General features: G+C 41.1%; 1 long non-coding RNA gene across 3 annotated transcripts in view; it reads left to right on the top strand.

Moving 5' to 3' along the window:
* The window catches only part of LOC147157786 (uncharacterized), a 139,576-nt gene that overhangs the window by 70,480 nt on the left and 48,365 nt on the right, over positions 1–20,731 (top strand). For all 3 annotated transcript variants that reach the window (XR_015091119.1, XR_015091118.1, XR_015091120.1), the window contains exon 4: positions 12,400–12,462. This is a non-coding gene — a long non-coding RNA (uncharacterized LOC147157786). The remainder of the gene's footprint in view (positions 1–12,399; positions 12,463–20,731) is intronic.

Here is a 20,731-nt window from a genome sequence, read left to right as displayed (position 1 = left end):
AGAACCACTTCAAAATATGTACTTTTAGCATGCAACCTGTTTAGCCAACAAAACAGTTGTGCCTGAATTAATGCGTTGGTTGCCCCAGCCATGTTTTTAAGTATTAGCATTAGCTGTCGTGATGTGAACTAGGGCAAAAGGTACTTCCTTTTGACCATTTGTCTTTTTTTTTTTTGCAAGCCGTTTATGCAGTGAAGCAGTATTGTGTGTCTTCAACGCATTATGCTTCAAGTCGCGTCGACACAACGTGCTGATTTTTTTGGGCTTAGAAAATTTGAACAATCAAACATGGTAAAATACATTAATAATACCAAAAGCAATACCAGTGGAATTTATTGGCAGTAACAGAATAAAACAGGCAGTTTAACTTGCCAAACAAATGGAAAAAAATGTATGTGGTTTGAGCGCAGGCGTCACCATCAAACATTTTCTGACATTTTGTTCAAAAGGCGCATCAAAGTGTTCCTATAACTTCCACCCAACATTTTTTTGACAATGTTTCATTACTGTCGGGCGGCTCTACAATCTATTTCCTTTGAGACGCCCCTGTGAAGTTGTGATCACACAATTTAACGGCGTTCTCGTCGCGGCGGCTACGACGGCGGCCAAAATTAATTAATAAATAAACACCGCATTTCTGCTGTTCATCAGTGGATGGTAAAAATAGCTCTCATTATCACAGGTAAATTACCACTTTCATTTTTGTGTCAAAAAATTAATTGTATCCCTTAACAGCTAATCCCAGGAGAATGTTAAAGAAGAGAATGGGGAATGTAAAAAGAAAAAAAAATCAATGGTGCCGACCACCAGCAGTGCTAATTGATGCTTTCAAAGCCTTGCGTCAGTGTTGGCGTCGTCATTCTGCGCCGGCGTACGAGTGTCCCGCAGCGACGGGCTGCAGGTAGAACTCCCCCCTTTACAAATGTGCGGATGTCAAGTGTTGATTTAGACGCCCCGGCAGAGAACTTCCCTTCATCTTCGCTTAACCAGGCGGGCTGACCGCAGAAGGAGCGACGGGCGCAGTCGTTTTTAGCGAGACGGCTGTGTGATGTGTGGCATTTCTCCCCGCTTAGTCGCCTGTCGGGTATGAATGTTGACATCAAACAAACACGACAAGTGCAAGTCAACAAGCGAGGTGGGAGACACAACATGGGAACAAAGATGAACTATATCGCAGTGGAAGATTTCATTATACTCTTCTTTTTTTTTCTGTCCATTTTTTTCAAAATCAGAAAATGTTTGGTAGTAAAGCACTTTTTATTTCATTACTAAAATTAGGGATCAGTTTTTTGAGAAATTCAGAATGGATTTTGACTTTTTAACTCATCTGCTCCCAAAAACTTATAAATACGTTTTATTTTAAATATTACCGTGCTCCCAAAGACTTATTTATACGTTTTTTTTTTTTTAATGCTAGAGCATACGGAAGGCTTTGATGCAGCCTCTAACTGAGGAGAATGCTTGAAGCAATGGTAGTTATTACAAAAACGGCTAGCAGGTGGCAGAAGAGTAGAAGAGATCAATCAGGGCCATGTTGCAAAAATCTCTTTACCCCACTGTTTTAAACAGATTTGTGAATAATGATGAAACTTAGCTATATTCTAAAGCTAATTGCTGCAAAACGGAAATAGATAGAAATTTTCTTTTTTTCTTGATAAAAAAAAAAAGAAACTAATATCTCTTTTGGGTAGGTTCCATGTTTTTTATAGCAATAAAACACAATATTCTGTCAGCCTTGCTAAATCAGTCAAAATCCAGTAAAATAGCCGGGAGCGAAAGGGGGCTTAATAGTCTAAATGAATGAGTTAATAGTCTAAATGTATCGGTGGCTGGTATCGGCAGGCTCCATGAGTACTCGATACCTTGAGATAAATTGTATGAAAGGAAATCAACTATCAATTTGTTTTGTTTGTTTTCCATAAAGGACACCTTTTCATTTTCATTCCAAATCCTCCTAAATTCTCGTGACAACATGCCCTCACGTCGAAAATAATATTTGCCAACTTTGTCGTGACACGGATGACACGGCGAGTTAATGTATCACTCTGTGCCCATGGACAACCCACTGATGAATACCAACTGCATTAGCTGGGCCATTAGCACGTTTAAGCCGCCTGTAATGCCCGAGTGCTAGTGACACCTCTGGGTCCCCGCTCCACTTAAGCGCCGCGTCCAACTGACGGGCCTGACATGCCAGGTTACGGCAATGCCACTGCGGCCGTGAGCGGGGACCCCATGGTGAGAGTGGTTTTGTCGGGCTGCCATCACCTGAAAGAAGATCAGGCAGGTTGCTGTCAAGTATGGAGTGCACGTCCGTGCATGCTAGCAAGCATCTGGCAAGCTTTACTATTTCTATTTGAATGATTTTCCTCAAAACCAAATCAACAGTAACCATAGAATTTTTGCAAATTAAGTTTACAATTTAATTCATTTAGTTAGTTATTTTTCCAGTGGTGTGGTCACTGAACTGAACTGGACGACTTGAGGAAAGTCACTTTCCACATGAAGTGCTTCTTCGCCTCAGCTCAATGTACTCGGTCCTCCCAATTGACGGCGAATGTGGCCATTTGATGAGCTAAGTTTGGCTACACGAGCCCTAATGGCCGCATTAAAAGAGGAGTGGGGCAGAATGATGGCCGCACATCCGTCACTTTAATCGCCCGCTTCATTATTCAGTGGACGGCCGCCACCTGCTCATACATGAAGGCTGTCAATGGCGATGAGACGTCGCCAGGTCCGGTTTGAGGCAGCGTCTTTATTTTTCAGCTCAGGCACAAGCCTCTGTTTTGTTTTTTTCTTCATTTCTTTTTCCTAAGAGGAAATTAATTGCATCCCCGTTTGTCCGATTTATCTTTGGAGATGAGATCATTACTTGGTCTTGTTGGAGTTGCGTCATTATGATGAAAATCCCAAGGAAGAGTTTTCATGAGAGGTTGAAGGGTGCGGCCATTTTATGATCTGTTATGTTTCATCGCCGCTGTAGTTAAGTTTGAATTGGGACTCGGAATAGAAAGAGACCTTAGTATTATTATTATTATTTTCTCGTGAACCTAGACTACTTTACTATTGTAGTTTTTATGGTCTTTTAGAAAATCTTTGAAAATCTGCCAAAGAGACTATTATTGCATGTGGTTCTGGAGCTTATTCCCCACGATAAATAGGGATTCACTGTATATAGATAGAAATGCTTAATTTGATGGGTTTTTTTTTTATGAAAAAATCATTAGCTTGTGCAAAAATAGCCAGAACCTCACTCATTCACGTTGCACCTTTTTGCAGTCTTGTTGTATTTGTAACAAGCTTATTAAGGTCCTTCACTTCCTGTTTGGAATCCTAAAGCCACCCATTTAGGCAGCAAGCCATAAAACAGTGACAGCTACTGGTCACAATTCACCTTCAAGTCACAACTTAATCTTATTGATATTAACTTTAAAATTTGGAGCAGTCAAATGTCTTTTTAGCCCTACCCCACTGTTGTTGTTCAATATCCGGTTGAAGCATAGCAAAGGTACTGGACCAGTAGCAAGTGCTGATATGATACACACACACACACGATAAGCGAGAATAAGCTGTCAGCAACCCCTGTTTGCGCGTCCTCTACATTCTTCACATTAGCACAGGGGGAACAATGCGTCTCGTGTGGCAGGTGGCCATAGTTCATAATGTGCTGATGCTGACCAAGTGTCACTTTGATCCATTGCGTCGGCGGAACGAGGGGGGGTTGCCGCCGCCGCCGCCACCGCCTGCCTTGCATGCTAAAGCTAGCGTTCCTGCGGGGGAAGCAGGCAGACGCGATACACATGAGGGTCGCCGCGTCGGGCCTCTTGACTGGGAAGGAAGATGCGGCAAAGGATGGGAGATTTTAGAAGAAATGAGCAGATGTGACGCTTATTTGGTTTATTAGCTCTAGAGAGGCTGTCCCAGTTACGTTTTCAGCCAGAGAGAGCTGTGCAAATAAACTTTTATCAAAACATAATCAAGTAGGTTCTGCAGTAGGGATGTTCAATACCACTTTTTTCAGACTGTTACCAGTACGAGTACTTAACTTGATGGGTCAATCATACCGATACCAATTAGCGATATCACTAGTACTTTTGATATATTAAAAAAGACAGATAATTGATATATCCCAATATAGCATTTTCCCTTCAAATTGCATGACATTAATGGCAGTTTTTGAAGCACTTTCTTCCATTTGTTCATGAAATACATATTTTATATACACTCTAAAAACAGTTGGACCGATCCACTTTATAGGTCAATTTGACATTGACATTATACAAAATGACCCAATTTTTCAACTCAACTTTATTTATAAAGCACTTTAAAACAAGTATTGCTTCACATGGAACAGAAATTGGCCATGCAGTAAAGATAAGTAAAACAAGAACAACAAAACAAATATTTTAGGTAAGTATATTCAAGTAAATAAACTTTACATCAATAAATTAATAACAATATGTAGGTAAATGAGTGAGTGAATAAATAAATAAATAAAATAAGCATCAATTTCGTAACACAAAATACAGACACACACAAAGCACCGAAACGATGCTAAGTCTCACGTTGAGCCAAAAGCAGAAGAATACAGACAGGTTTTAAAGGTAGCTAGAGAGGGAGATTGCCTATATTGAGCGGAAGGTCATTCCAAAGAAAGGGACCGGCAACTGCAAAGGCTCGATCCGCCCAATTTTTCGACCCAAGTATGACCAATATTGTTTTACACCAAAAGACCCATTTCTTAACTCAAATTTGGGTCAACTTGGCCTAAGTGGAGGATCAGTCCATTTTTGACCCAACTGTTTTTAGAGTGTAGAAACCACAATAATAGGGATTTTAAATGAAATATAACTAATATTCCAAAATTCCCAATCAACATTTGTGGTGTCAAGTTTTTTTGTTAGTTTTTTTGACATTGCAGTATTCCACTAGATCCGTGCCTTGCCCGAGCATGAGTTAACGAATGACGCTTTTGTCAGTACGTCAAGTTTTCTCTCAGCACGTCGAGGTCTCCAATCCATGCATTCAACTCGAGCTTTCTCTGTCAAGGTTTCGCCGTCAAGCGTTTTTTTAGAGGCCATCTGAATCCAGCCCTCCTCTTTGTTGTTTGTGTATTTGTAGACTCTCTTTTCCCCAATTTCACATAAAAATAAGAAGAATCCAGTTTATTTTGAATGACACCTGACCATGTGACCATAGGATTGTTGGCCCAAGTTCTTCAAACCCTTGATTTTGATTTTTTTTAAATGACCTGATGTGATTATCTATGATGGAGAATTTCAATGTCTAGTAAGAGCAGCACAATCTTAGGTGTGTGTTGCCAGCGCATATGAATTGAAGTTGGCATGGACGTGTAACGTAGTTGTTTACACACACACACACACACCTCGAGGCAGGTTTGTGCAGTCTACGGTGAACATGATCAAAGCACAGCTGAACACACACACACACTTGCACACACACACACCCCCGTCCAATTTCCATATTCAACAAACTGTCACGTACACAAACACGCTCCTTTGCGTTTGTTTGTTTTGAAAGGCACACGCATTGTGACACGGTGACAACATATTCATGTCACCTAAACAATGCATGTGATAGAACAGCATGTCGACGGCTGCGCGAGGATGTTCGCTCAGTGAAGTTAACAGCGTTTAAACGCCGTCGTTTGTCAGCCAGACGTCGCTCGGCATCATTGTTTGTATTGGAGGAAGACGCGTGAAACGTGACTGCCGGCCGGCGCCGAAACATCGGCGGAATGCTCCGGCAGTGTCGGCGCGCCGCAATTCCACACTTTAGCTCTTCCTCCTTCTGGATTTATTGCACGGGGAAGAAGAGAAAGCACCCCCAGCGCCAGGCGATCTGTCATCTCAACATTATCGGCCAAACACAGCGCCTTCCATACGGCGCTACAAGGGCCAGGCCAAATTGCTATTTTTATGGGACATGATAAAGGAAATGCTTCCTTATGTTCACTTTTTTTTTTTTTTTTACCTCCTCTGATGTTGGCGCCGTTATTCACGATGCTGGAAGCCATTTGGCACTGTGTGACGCTCGCTGGGGGAGGGGACCAAGTGGACAAATATGTATTTTGTGTTAAGCGATGAACCACAAATAAAGACCTCCCTCAAATAGACATGTCAGGAAATATATTTATTTATTTACACTGTTTATGAACTGAGATAAATACATTTCCTGGTGCTGTTTCATATAAGTTTGCCGTTCTGCCTAAAGCTAGCTCGCCATGATGTCTGTTATCAGAAGCTGAGCTGCACTCTTTGTTTATGGCCTATTTCCTTTTCTTGTTCCGACAATGTGCTCAAAGACACGGCACCGAAAAAACATTTCCAAGCTAACGACATTCAGAAGCAAAGCAGAGAAAACAAAAGTATCTTAGCAAAAGTACTAAATGAATGTACATTGGCAACTTTTAAACACATTCTAAAAGATCTTTAACCTAGATTTAAAAGCATTTACACTCAGGTTTTTTTGTAATTCAGGTAATTTGGTGGCTTATTCCATTTGTGTACAGCATAACAGCTAAATGCAGCTTCACCGTGTTTACTTTGAACTCTCGGCTCCACTGATTCAACCAAGTCTGCAGATTGCTGAGTTTTCATGTATGACACGGCCCTAAAAATACTTTTTTTTTGGTCAGAATAATAATGATAAACAGCAATTTATAGATGGCCTGTAATCAGGTCTTAATAATAATAATAATAATAATAATAATAATAATAATAATAAGGGAGATAGGGGAGAATGTGGAAACAATTTATATCCATCCACATCCTAGAATGTGACTAATAGAAATGCAGAGAACTGTAAATATGCTAACATCGATGAATACTTCCCTGTTCAAACGAACAAATCATTTCAATAATAATTTCAGGGTGAAAAAAACTAAAGCAGGGAAGAAATGCAAAGTGAAATGCAAAAAGTCAGAGCTATTAACAAGTTTCGTCTGCAAGACAAGTCAGTGTTGACTTCATCTGTCTGTTTTTTATTCCCCCTCCTCCTTCTCTTCCTCTTCCTCTTGTCGTTTCCTCTCCTTCAATCCTTCCCTCGGCGTGCCTGACAGGCAAACTGACAGGCCCTCAAACTGCCGGCGAGAAGGCGAGCATTAATTAAGTCATTGCCGGACTGTAATTTCCTTGAGAAGTAAAAAAAAAAAAAAAAAGAACTCACACGCGAAAAGGTTACCAAGACCTTTTCTGTGTCAGAATTACCATGTGTCATGAATATTAATGCGCTTAATGAAGACAACCTTTGCTTCATCAAGAATGTTCCAGTAGCAGGTGCCAAGCTGATAAACTCACTGGCTGATGGCTGTTTTATTTCATTTTATTTTAACTTTCATTTCATGTCAGATCTTCCGAGACCGTTATTCAAATCAAGCAATCGCATCGTCTTGTGGGTGCTTCATTTTTCTGCAGTTTTGCACGTCTTTTGTGTGATGGTGCCGACCTGCTGCCTGCTGCGGTCATCAGAATCCGGAAGACTTATTAGACGTTCTTGTATTGGTGGAAACTTTTCAGGTGGTCCCCTTTTAGTCAGATCAGAACTTTGATCAAAATCATGATTAGGGAAAAGTTGGTAAAAGAGCACAATATGTTTCACTATTTAACAATGTCAAGCATCAATCTCAGCCTTGAACGCAATCCAAGGTGATGTATTGCCATGTCAATTTTACACAGAGATGGCATGTTTCTGACCAGACGTAGCAAAATGGTGCCTACTGCTAATGCTAATGCCGCTAGGTGCGTAGTTGACATGACCCACAACTTAAGCGTGACCCTTTTTGAGCCTCGTGTCCCGAGTCTCGTGGATTTCGCCAGCCCTATTGTTTTCTCCCACTTTTACGCTTATTCCGTGTCTGTTCCCTTTATACGTTACAGCTGAACATAAAAATGTGTCTAAATCTCATTTTCACCAGACTGTGTGAAACTAAGAAAGAAAACCAAGTCGCAATGTCTAACCCGAAGCTTTTTGATTTCTCGACCTGGTGCCTCAGCTGTCCCTGCGCTCCTCCTCGTTCCTCTTCTTCCGCCTCTGGCTGCCCATTATTCCCGTTGCATAATAGAGATGCTGAAACATTGACAGAAATCATTTACCGCGGGATTATTACATCCACACGCACGCTTCGCAGTGGAGACGCGCTCAAAGAATGCAATTTGAGGAGCCTCTCCAATTGTCTTTTTCTATGTATCCGCTCGTCCCCGATGCCGGATCCGAGCGAGGGTGAGCATCTGCTTGCCGAAATGGGACGACTCCTCTTATTAGGCTGCCACGTCACACTAAATCAGGGATTCCCAAATTGTGGAGCGTGCACCCCAGGGGGTGCGCCACTTGAAATGTGTAATAGCTGTCTAGTATAATAATTACCCATTTTGTTTTTTTAACATCAGTTTTTTTAGGGCGAAGTAGAGAGGAGGGTGCACCAACTCTGTCATGTTTCGGTTCTGTGGGGGTTGGGGTTTTGTTTTGTTATAGGTGTTTTTGTTGTTTTTGTCTGTGGTTTCTTCCCTTGTCTCGTTATGTCCACGTTCACCTGTGTGTGTCTACCCTTCCCCAGGTGTGTCTCATTAGTGTTAGTTAGTCTGTTGTGTTTGTCCAGTTGGTGTGGGTGCATTGCCTATGTTATGTGTGGAGGTTTTTGCGTCAAGTCTTCGTCACAGCCAAGCCGTCTTCGTCACAGCTAGCCAAGCCGTCTTCGTCACAGCTAGCCAAGCCGTCTTCGTCACAGCTAGCCAAGCCGTCTTCGTCACAGCTAGCCAAGCCGTCTTCGTCACAGCTAACCAAGCCGTCTTCGTCACAGCTAGCCAACCTGTCTTCGTCACAGCTAGCCAAGCCGTCATCGTCACAGCTAGCCAAGCCGTCATAGCCCCAGCAAAGTCAAGTCACTCCACAGCAAGTCAAGTCAAGTCAAGGCAAGTCAGGTCCTGTCAAGTCGTGCTCGTTCCAATCATGGCGACTAGTCTACTCACGTCCTGTCCAGTCATGGCGACCGGTCTACTCACGTCCCGTCCTGTAATGGCGACCGGTCCACTCACGTCCCGTCCGGTCATGGCGATGAGTCCAGTCACGATTGCCTGCTCACCTTTCTCCCTATGTTTCATGAAAGTTCTTCATATTGCACTTCATTCTGGTCTCACTGCCTTGCTTCCCCGCAATTGGGTCCACCGTTCCTCAACCACTCAGGCCCACCCTGACAGTCAGGATGTTTAAACGTGCGTACATTTGGTACCAGACCATGGAAGACTGAGCAAAAAATATTCCATTAGAGTGTTATGAAAATTGCGGTCTCTGTTACATGATATATCAGTAAAGTAAACTAAAATTTGTAAAAACAAACTTCTTTGGAGTGCTTCTATAAAGAGGAGAGAAAAACAAATCATGAGACTGAAGAGTCGAGAACTTCCAAGAAAAATAAAGCTGCATTTAAGAGGCAATATCAGCAGTCTTACATCGCTAGAAGTGAGAAGTATCACCTTGATGGTGTCATTGACTCCCATTACTCCAAGAAAGGGACTAGCCATCTGGCATACAGGGCAGATACCAAGTGGGCCGGTGTCTTTTGTCAATGCGGTACTATTGATTATTTTCCTCCATTTTTATCCCAAGAGACCCCCCCGCCCCCAAATTTAGAGGGAGCAGCCTGAATCTGTTTTCTATGTCCAACAGCCCATCAAAATATTGCTTAATGTGTAACCAGTCATGGCACAGAAAAGGATGGGGACCGCTGACCTAGATGACACTCGCAGCCACCCCCAGGGGGGGTGCTCAAGTGTCCGCCACAGGGTGCGTTTGATGAAGCGTAATGCAAGTCTATATATGGGTTGGGGGAAGGGGGTGCGCCATGTCTGTCAATATGTTGAAAGGGTGCGCGGGGTGGGTACCCAAAGTAGTTTAATGACTTTATTTGACCACCTCGATGCCACTTGCAACCACCTGTGCCAGGTGCCCTCCAGGTAATTACAGTTTCAACTCTGTCGGGATGTTTAAATGGGGTGCGGTCCTTCAAAGTTTTGGTAAACCTGCGCCGAGTCCAACCAAACAACCACCGGCGTGTCTCGTCTTATCTATCATTCCGGCTGCATTGTGAGGAAGTCGGTCCATCCTCTTGAGACAAAGGGCCACACGCGCATCCACACTGGCGCACACGCCGACGAGAGCTGTGAGGTGCGCTGTCATGCACCTCTCATTAATTCCAAGCTGTCAGCGCTCTCCCCCCTACCGTATCGGCCCCCGGAAAGGTGACAGCTTTCCGATGACTGACAAAGGCTCTTTAGGTGATACGGAGGATCCCCCCGCAGCAAACGCCGGCTTGTGTAAAGTGCCCCTCAAATGTCACTTTTGCCGCCCGGAGATGCGCACGCCCACGGAAAAAAAAGGAACAAAAAAAAAAAAAAACAGAGGACCGCTCTCAAGTCGTCAAGCATGTGTGACATCCCGAGGCTGCCAGTGTCACCGAGACATCAACTCTTAAAGCTTTTAACATCCGAGAGAGGTGGCGTTGTTTGACAGTGCTATTGGTAGATGCTATTGTTGCGTGTCATTTTTTTTTTCCCACCACACTCCCCAAGTGCTTTGGATTTACTTGTTTTTTGTAAGAGATGTGTAGAACTGAGGCAAACTTTCCCTGCGTGTCCGTTCAGCTGTCACGGCGACAGCGAGCCGTTTTTCGGTGTCAGGTTGTGCCAGGCGAGACTTGGGTCAGGTAGAAAGAAAATGTTGTATTGTTTGGCTCGTATTGACAACCTCTCGCTTGTCCGTGACAGTTTTGTTACCTGAGCTGCTCGGAACATATACTTGCAAAGGGTTTCTACTTGAAGAGAAACTCCCTGCTTTTACTGAATGACCACAAGCTATAAGCATGTAAAAACACGTTCCAAGTGCTCGTTTGTGTTCAATTTTAGTTCCAATTTCAAATTAATGTTCCCTATAAAAGCAACAGCAGAATTGATAAATTATGATTCCAGTCATAAAACCAAGTAGTGTTTATCACGATCGACCCCAATTCAAGCAGACAGTAACATGGAAAGAGGTTACTTTTTCATGCAAAATAATAATAAATCATGGGTTCTTGTTTGGCACGTGCCAAAAATTTGAAATCTTGAACAAGCTAGCTAGCTAACTAACTGATTGACTGACAGATTGCAAAAACTTCACCAAAAATGGCAGAATTTGTTTTATAGTTGTGCTATAATCCTGCTAACTTGTTATTTTAATGTTGTCATAATTCTGTTCTATGCTCAATAGCTTATGAGTAAACTTGATAACTTACACTGAAAAGGAATTTGAACAAAAATTTTGCTTTTTCTTGGCCAGCCCAACACCGTTTTGCATTGCTACTCATGCTTACTCGCCAATGTAAAAAATGGACCTCCTTTCCCAAAATGTCATGGCTTGCTTGTTTGGCCACCCTGGTACAAAAAAAGTTGTATAGTTTTGCCGTAATCCTAACAGCTAGCTCGTTAACTAACAATCTACCATTAAAGGCTTGACCTTCTCACATGAGCCACCACACTACAAAAATGTTGATTTGTAATTCCGCAAGATAGCTTCACTAAGTTTAGTTAATTTATGTGATTGTTATGCCATACATAGATTTGGGTGGGATTGTTTTGGCACAACACATAACCTAATCTGAATCCAGTCGCAACTTTATACAGCACACACACAATCAAAGCACACTTAAAAAAATAATAATAATAATTAAAAATTGCTCCTCAAATAAAGAAAAACTATTGTATAACTTTTGTCCAAACAGGTGTTGTGTGACCCTCAACTCTAGTAAGCACATTTAACTTCTTCTCAGTTTCTGGGTGATAATAGAAATTCTCTTTTACTTTAGAACACTCTGGCAGATTGAAAACGGAACACAATGGCGGAATTAATTTGGCAACTTACTCCAAAAGTTCACGGCGCGTGAACACCTTAATATGCGTGGCCTTCACCTTTACGGGCTCATAAAAACGCACCCAGTTGTGCCTAATTCTTTTATAATATGTAATTTATTAAGAGCAGCGTATGTTAATCGGAGTCTACGTGGGTGAGGTTTATAAAAAAAAAAGAAAAAAAAAAAGAAAGTGTGGCCACGGAAAGGTCAATAATATTGTTTAATGCGGCTTTAATGATTTGCATTCTTTAGCACGTATTTTACATGGTTATTTGCAGCCGATAAAACCAGCCTGCCTCTTGTTAATCTCTTGTGAAATATTGTTATATTCAAGGCAGGCATGCACTGAATTAATGAAGATTCAAATATGATGTTCTGCTATCGTTTTTTTTTTTCACAATAAAATATCTGCATGGTGCAAAAGTAGTAGTAGTGCACAACTGAATTAGATCAATATAAAAAAACTTCTTTTTTTTTTTTATGTATTTCCTGTTGAGATGAGGATGTCATCAGCCAGGGGCAGCGCTCATCATGCCCCATCTGTGATAAGCAGCAGCCTGGTAAGTGAGACGATGCTGGTCTGTCCTCATGTTGTTGTTTTTTGGCGTCCATTTAAGCCGTCGTTACAAACAACAGTTGCACGTAAATGACATGTCATGACAACGCACATTGTCGCACATTGACAACACACATTGTCGAAGTGAAGTTTCAGTTATGGGCATCCAGTTCTTTGGCTAGTCGCAATATATCGGGGACAGTGGTATTGTCTGGCTACCTGTTACGTTTTGTTGCTAGAAAAAGAACGCGGCTAACTCCTACCTAAAAATAGGAATAAAGCAGCAAAATCCATCCATCCATTTTCGTAACCGTTTTTTAATCCATTTTAGAGGCAGCCATTTTGTCCCTTGCTGTTGACTGAAAGTGACATCACAGTTGCTCAGGTAATGACCAATCACGGCTCACCTGATTTCTGAGTTTTGTCATGTGACATTCACAAGCTGAGCCGCGGTTGGTCGTTTGCTGATTCATGAGCAACTGTGATGTCTTTTTTCAGTTGACAGCAAGTGGCAAAATGGCCGCCCCCTGAGATGGATGTAAAACAGGTAGATTTTGCTGCTTTGTTCATATTCTACAAACAATATAAATCACAATGCCATATTTAGACTAGTGGTGTTGGATAGAATGTATTGTAAAGAATTTTGGGGGTTGGGGCCCTCTTTAAGATCTTTCAAATTTTAGAGGCGTGTGGATGTACTGTACGGTTGCTTCTGTACTCTCAAAACTGGGCTAGACACGACTATGCTGCCACTTTTCCAGTCTTTCTGTTGTTAAGACATAAAAAGTCACGTTCACAAATGTGCTTTCCCAGTATGTTTGTGTGAACGTGTGTCGATGCACTTTTTAGTATGTAAATCTGTATAGCTGCTATTTCGCGCGGGTGTGTTCAAAGAAAAGACAACAATGAAAATAAATTGCTTGTTAAAGACAAGTTCTTGTTTGTTTCTCAGTGGGAGCCAAGTTGCGTTCAAATGCACTACAGGCTCATCATCTAAAAAACGTTTGCCACAGAACAAACTCTCATTTAATAACAACGTTGTGTTTAGACAACATTTCCCCAAAAGCTTGTTTTGCTCTTCAAATATCAACAGTCACTCTGCGTGAAATTTTATGCTAATCGTCGTCGGCAATCAAAGGGTGTAATTGATTAAGACTGAACTGAGAGTGAGCAGTAAAAAGAAGATGTTATCACTTGGAGTCTTGTTCAGATTGAAAGCGTCATCAGCGAGCGTCTCCTTGAGTGCACATGACACCTCGCTCATTTCGCTGGTGGCTACATGACTGATGTGTGATGTGATGACTCCGTTTCTCGCTCTCTCTTTTTTTTTCTTTTTTTTTTTTGACATGTTTGAAGGCTCGGCCGTTTGTGAAGTTTAGTGACGGGCGTGCCAGCGAGCGCTTTAGCGAGATAAGTCGTTTGACACGCGCACATCACAGCCCGCCCGCCTGCCACATTTTGTGTGTCCACGTCGGGCGCTTTTTTCACTTTTCAGCTGTCACAAATGACGCTGACGCACTCTGAAAAGCTGTCGAAACTAAAAATACTGTTAAATTGATCTGGGAACGTTTTAGAAGAAAAAAATTAATTTGCTATTTAAGAAGCAAAAAAAAGAAGAGTTCCCCACTTTTTAACACAGCGGCGTTGATTAGAGCAATTAGATGTATCCTCCAGAGTGAAGGCCGCATTGAAGCCAACAGTCATTGAACGCAACACGACAGCTGTTAAGGCTGACAGGAGACTTTGTCGCTTTGAGACATGCTCGCACACACACACACACACACACACACATGCTAAAACAGGCATACAACATTCAATTTATTATGTTCAACCATATATATAGATGCATAGTACGCGACTGCAAACGTTGACGCTGGCGCGCACACACAGAGTAGAGCAAAGTGAGGAAGCGAGTTGAGTGTGCTGGTCCAGTATTTAAGCGTTATGTAGGATTGCGCTAATTGGCCCACGTCTGTTCTAAACATAAAAAGCCTGTTAAACGTCGGCCAATTAAAGTGGCGCCAGTGTGTTTAACTGACACAAATACTGACAAAACACTCCGATTGGGAAGAAAATCACATTCCATACTGTACATACTCTACTGTGTATAGATTTTAATTTTTTTTTAAAGATTGAGAACTTTTCTTTAATTGGTGTCCATGAAAGTGAAAGCATGATTGGTCACGGTTATTTTTTATGCAGTGAAGATGACATGAGAGCGTTTACATATAGCAAATAAGAATTTTCATGAAGAAGCCTGTCTAGTGTGTGTTTGCCTTTCTTCGTGTTTCTCCTGTGTGAGAGACACACACACACACACACCATGCGATCCCTGTGGCCAAACATCCCCCTCCCCCTCCCCCTCGTCCCCGTATGTGTGACCACTTGTCATGGGATGTTTATGGTCCATTGTTTGCGGTGCTGATGATCACTGTCACTGGCTTCTTCCATTACCAACAAATCCTCTGATGGATGAGCCCCGCCCCCCACACACCACATCACCCCACCCCACCCCACCCCCTCCTCCTCCCCCTCACACCAGCGTCCTTGACCGCCAGGGCAGCCTATGAGTTGATATCCTTTAAAGCAGCAATTCCTATCCAATTTCACTTAATTGCTCACAAAATTATTTATGACTAAATAGTCTTTGTTCATCTATCTATGCGTGTTACGGTTAGTGACAGGCAGAACAAATTGATTTACCAGCTTGCATCGTCATTTCAGTATAGTGTATATACTTTATTATAGCAAATTACAATTGCACTTACAATCTTTGGCACCTCTTAGGAGGGCACTCACTGTTTAGGAAGCCCTTATGTATTTGCGCCATGTTTAATGCTCCAAGTCATCCATAACATCATTTTTAAAGCCAAGCACCCCCTTCAACATCCTGACATGGTTGGCGCACCCCTCCTTGCCGGTGTGAAAGTTTTGTTTTGTAAAGCAAATGCTCATATTTAACCATTCTTTGTGGGAACAAAACAATTGAACTATTATAACAAGGGGTGTCAGGTGATTAAAATGGTTATTTGTAAGTAATCGCATGACTTGATGAGTGTGATATTGATTTGTTTCGAGGTCATTTTTCTGCCACTAGATGGCATAATTGCATTTGTAAAACATTGGTGACAGCTCAGTGAATTTTTATTATCATATTAAGAGCTATCCAATCTTATGATAATAATATTATAATAATTTCATTTATATAGCACCTTTGAAGCAACACAGCACAAGGTGCTTTGCAAACAAATAAAATACAAACACATAAAAGCCAACAGGCAGTTAAAACAATTAGACATAAGAAGATTAAAATAAAAGAACAAACTAATATACTAATATAATAAAAGTCAAACTATGTAATCAGAAAACGCATGAAGTAACTTCTGCACATTTTAAAAACTGTAAGATAAAACTTGACCCTAGTCTCCACAAATACATGCATTATTATTAAATGTATTACTGCTAAATTTTACGTGTACGTGTCTGCTGCGTTGGGACCGGACTTCCCCCAATACAGGCTTTCCAAGTAAAAATTTGTGGCATTAAAGGAACTTTAAATTAACTCAAAATGAACGCACTAATTTTGACACCCCTAATTATAACATTATAACGTGCAAATCTCTTAAATTGGTGCACCCCCTTTCACCCGCACACACTCCCTTGGATGTTTTTAATCATATTATACTGTAGAAGAATGCCTTGACATTTATAATCTTGCGCACCCCTCAGGAAGTCACTCCCAGTTTATAATTTACGTCTGTGCACTAATTTACCAAATATAAACCATATTTAATGTTATATGCCACACTTTTGAAACCCCTTTAACAGTTTGACAGAGTGGCCGCACCCCTCTCCTTTTTTTCATACACACCATAAAGATAGCTACTGAAAGTACCATTATTTTATTTATTTTTTACAATTATTTGCAGCCAAAAATATTTTTAAAGAGGAAATATAAAAAAATATATATAATAATAATAAATCATTGTTTGTTATACCTGAATACACTCTTAATCATGTGCACCCCCGGGAGGGCGGTTCCAATTTGCAATTCCCTCGTCTGTCTCCGCTTAAATAGCACATTGAAACAATATTTCATTTTCGGTGCATCCATTCCAAAACTTTTAAAAAGCGACACACACCCTCCCTTAACATCATAACAGTGTTGGCGCACCCCATCTCACCTAGGTGCACCCTTGAAATAAATTCTTGCCCGAAGCACCACTACTGTTCCATATATAGAATGTATTTAACTCTATCTATGCCATCCATTCCCAAACTCAGGTCATGCATCCCCTTCAAGTTCCTGGCGCACCCTCGTACCACCCACACATACATCAAATGGAAATAGTCACTTGAAGCATGTGGTGTAAATGCAGTTTTACATGGAGAACTGAAGTGCTAGTTAAAGGAGATGTCTTATCAGCGGGGACTCGCAGTAGACCCCCGAACGCCGCCCCCTTAGACAGGCGGGGGTGCGCCCGGTGAATCCTCAAGCAGCCGCGGCCGATCATAATTGTATTTCATAACTGTCAGCGGACGAGAGGTGACGAGAAAGCTATTTGCGTCTCCATCTCGCTTCTCAATAAAACTCCAATCAGAAGGCAGATTGTTAGCACTGAGCCTCCGAGATTATTAAAAAATCCAAATGGGGTAATTTACGGGTGACAATTAACGGGCGGAGGCTTGATTAATAAAGTTGGCTCGGCGTCGCGCCGGTAGGCGGGAGGAGGATCCGACACGCCACCGCTTGTCACGGGAGACAGCCATGTCATTCTTTTTGATTAATGGCGCATCATGACCCGGCTTCGATCCCGCCTTCGTGGTTTTCTTCTTCTTCTTCTACTTCCCCTTCTCTCACCTCCACTCATGTAAAAATAGACTCATTGGACACGGGTTTTGTTTTTTGCCATCAAATTTGGGAAGGACTGAGGAGAAAGATTGAGAAACTGAATTCTCTCTGTTGTGGCACGTCACCGAGCTAACCTTGTCAACATGTTGAGTCAGCTGTGATTAATTAGTGCAGTGAGACTGAGCAATTAGGTCAGGGATGTTTTTTTGTGTGTGCACGTGTGTGTGTCAAACTTTTGGGCAAAATGTTAATTACGCCTGCGACTGCCAATTATTTGGGTGATCAGTTAGTTTGCCATTTAATCAGTGCAACGGCAGGCGTCTGAGAAATGTCACAAAAGTCCTGACAGATGTTGGATGTAATCAGCCAGCTTGGGAGGACTTTTTGGCAATCAGTGTTTTTTTTTATTATTATTACTATATAAACCAGGCACCATTGATCCTCTACAGTCTAACATATTTCAAAACGGTGCATCCTGAAGAGAAATAGTGGCATAAAGCTAAAAATAACTCTTAGCTTTGTGCAATTTACATAATCAAAAATTGTTACGTGTCATATAATTAGTTAATAAAAAATACTCATAATAAATGACAATAAAACATTTTATTTTTTTATGCTGTTATTAGTCAAACAGAATGCCCTTGATAACAGGTGACAATGATAGCAGTATTTCACAAACATTTTAGGTGGAATTTCGAAATGAACTGGTGAGCATTTGAATTTAGAGGTTGCTTGTGTATTTTTTTTAAGGTGTTTTTATTCTTAATTTTCTAATGTTAGTTATACTTAAAAATGGAAACACCTTCTCCAACAATGACGTAAAGCACATTGTAATTCTCTTAAAATAATTGCCTAGGTCATTTTTTTGCACACAAAAAACATTCTTAAATCATCTCCTCATGATGCAATTGGTTCAATTTTTTGTTTCCAGAAAAATCTAAATAATTACTTATTTTAAGTAGGTGACATGCGGGTTGTCCAATGTTAACATTTATTTTGAACTTTCAACTTAACCACTGTTGTTCACAAAAAATAAAACAATATTAACCACCTTACCTAAACATTGAACTTCCTACTTTAGCATCATTTTTACGTCGTTGCACATGGAGTCATTTTTGTGCCATTTTCAAAGCTCGTATTTCATGAAAATATCGTTGCCATTTCTTGTTCTCTCATTATAGACCTTCGTGGCTTAGCTTGGTAAGAAATATTTTCAAGAGAGCCTAACCAAGTACACGCATCTTGAGTGTGCACTCGTAAAAACTTGTCTGCGTCGTCGTGTGGCATCGCCTTCTCGAGTTTAAGGATGAGAGACCCTCACACAAATCCTTGATCCCCTAACGAGCATATTTAACAATGATGGCTATATATTTCCCCCCTTTTTTTCTTTCCACGCAATTAAAGAGTCACCGTGTGTAATTTAATTCTTCTTTTCAAGTGCAGGCTCCCCCGAGACGTGGCCTGTAGCTGCGCCATCATCGCTCTTGGTGATTATCATTAATGAATGTCGCCCAGGACCATCCCTCAATGTGACTCGCCGAGGAAACACGGGCCCTAATTAAAGGTTCCTATTCATAAATATACGCCTGCAACCACGCGCATGCTCCTTTTAATGTCAGGAAAGAGCGGCTTTAAGAGCACTTTTTTTTTTATTATTAGTATTATTATTATTATTATGGTGACAGCCGGCAGCGAGGGATCTGTGCAATTTGAGATTTGCAGATTTTGGAATCGCAAAGGATTAGGATGCGCTAATTTGACAGTTAATAGCGACTGTAAATCAGAATGTCAAGCACACAAAGTTTGCGTTTTATTCTAGTGTCTGAACTTCCAAAGTAATAATAAAAGCAGAATTTATTATAATACAGTATTTCCTCTACTGTTTTAGCAAATGCCTCCTGTCCTTTAAAGGCCACCGTACAAGCGGCTGTCATGAGCTAGGCTAATAACTTTAGTGAATTAGCCTGTAATTCTTTTCATTACTGACACTCACAAACTCAGAACAAGTTTGACTTGTACCACTGAGCACATTATTGAATGCCTTTTGTCCCTTAAAGGCCACCATACATGTACATGTATGTGAATGTCACTGGCTAGGCTAATAACACAAGAACTAGCCTGCCGTTTTGACAGACATTTCTAATGTTAAGAGCTCTACATGCATTAAAACTATACTTCAAAATTTTACTTACCGCACCGTTTAAAAGGGTGTAATTTACAAACTCCAGTCCCTAAAAGGAAACTATACCAACTCTTTAAGTTTGACTTGTACAGCGAATTCTTCGTCAAAACACTGACGAGGCGACTAAGCAACAGTAATAACGCTTGCGGATTAGCATGCGTTTTTCAACAGACACAGTGAGATCTCAAGAACTCATAAAAAGTTGAGCGCATTACTGAAAGTCTTTCGTTCTTTTGCCGCCACCATTTTGGGATTCATAGCATCAGTGGTGTTCACTTTCTCTGCCAATAATTCAGGAGCTAAGCTAATAAGTAGCCTAACTTAACATAGCTAGATTGATTGTTTTGTTTTTTTACATAATTTAATATAAAATTAAAGTTAAACTATTTTGTCCATCCATCTATCCATCCATTTTAACCCTAATTGTATTTGTAAATTTGTGATTATCATATCACACCGCCATAATAACGTACACCCACTGGAGGGCACTTGACAGCGAAATACTTACCTTGTTGTCCTTTAAAGCTCACCGTACTCTGCCTCTGCCTCAATACGCGAACGTGCCACTTAATGTGGACGATTAAACACATTTGTGTTAAAAACTGTATATTGCACGAAAAGTTTCCCACTGTTGTCTAATTTGGAGCGTTCCACATTTGTCTACCTTAACGCGTACCTGAAAATAATTATCATTACGTAAACATAATTTTGGTCACATTGTCACACACTAAACCAGATCATCCGGGCATGCATAGTGGGTGGATCTTTTTTTCTTTATTTTATTTTTCAAGAATGTGTCCCTTTCCGCTCCCACTTACGGCTGAGAAATGCTAATTGGGGCGCACGTGTCAAAGCAAACAAAAAGGCGAAGGAGGCGGCGACGCGAGCGTGCATGTCAAGCGAGGCGCCGATTATTTTCAAACGGGAAATGTGTCGCTTGATGCAGTCGAGGGAACTCAAAAACTGTTGAGAAATTTTTTGAATTTTTTTGTTTACCAGATGAGTCGAAATACTGGCCACAACTTTAGGTACACTTGCCGAGTGGAATTCAATACAAGTCCGGTATATAAATTTGGCCCTTACGAACATAATGCTAATTGATGTATGTATTAACGTCATCTATTTGATAGTGTAATTGTAGTTCTAGTACCGTATCTAATATTGCGGTTAGCCTGTTTGGTTACATATTTGAGAGAAACTACAAGACTAGTCTGCTAGATTCATTTACCATTTTCCATT

This window comes from Leptonotus elevatus, chromosome 19, assembly GCF_054856555.1.
Source record: "Leptonotus elevatus isolate MCC_2025b chromosome 19, RoL_Lele_1.0, whole genome shotgun sequence".
NCBI classification, from domain to species: Eukaryota; Metazoa; Chordata; class Actinopteri; order Syngnathiformes; family Syngnathidae; genus Leptonotus; species Leptonotus elevatus.
Note: the sequence above shows the minus strand (reverse complement) of the source record. Positions and strands in the feature narration are given on the sequence as shown.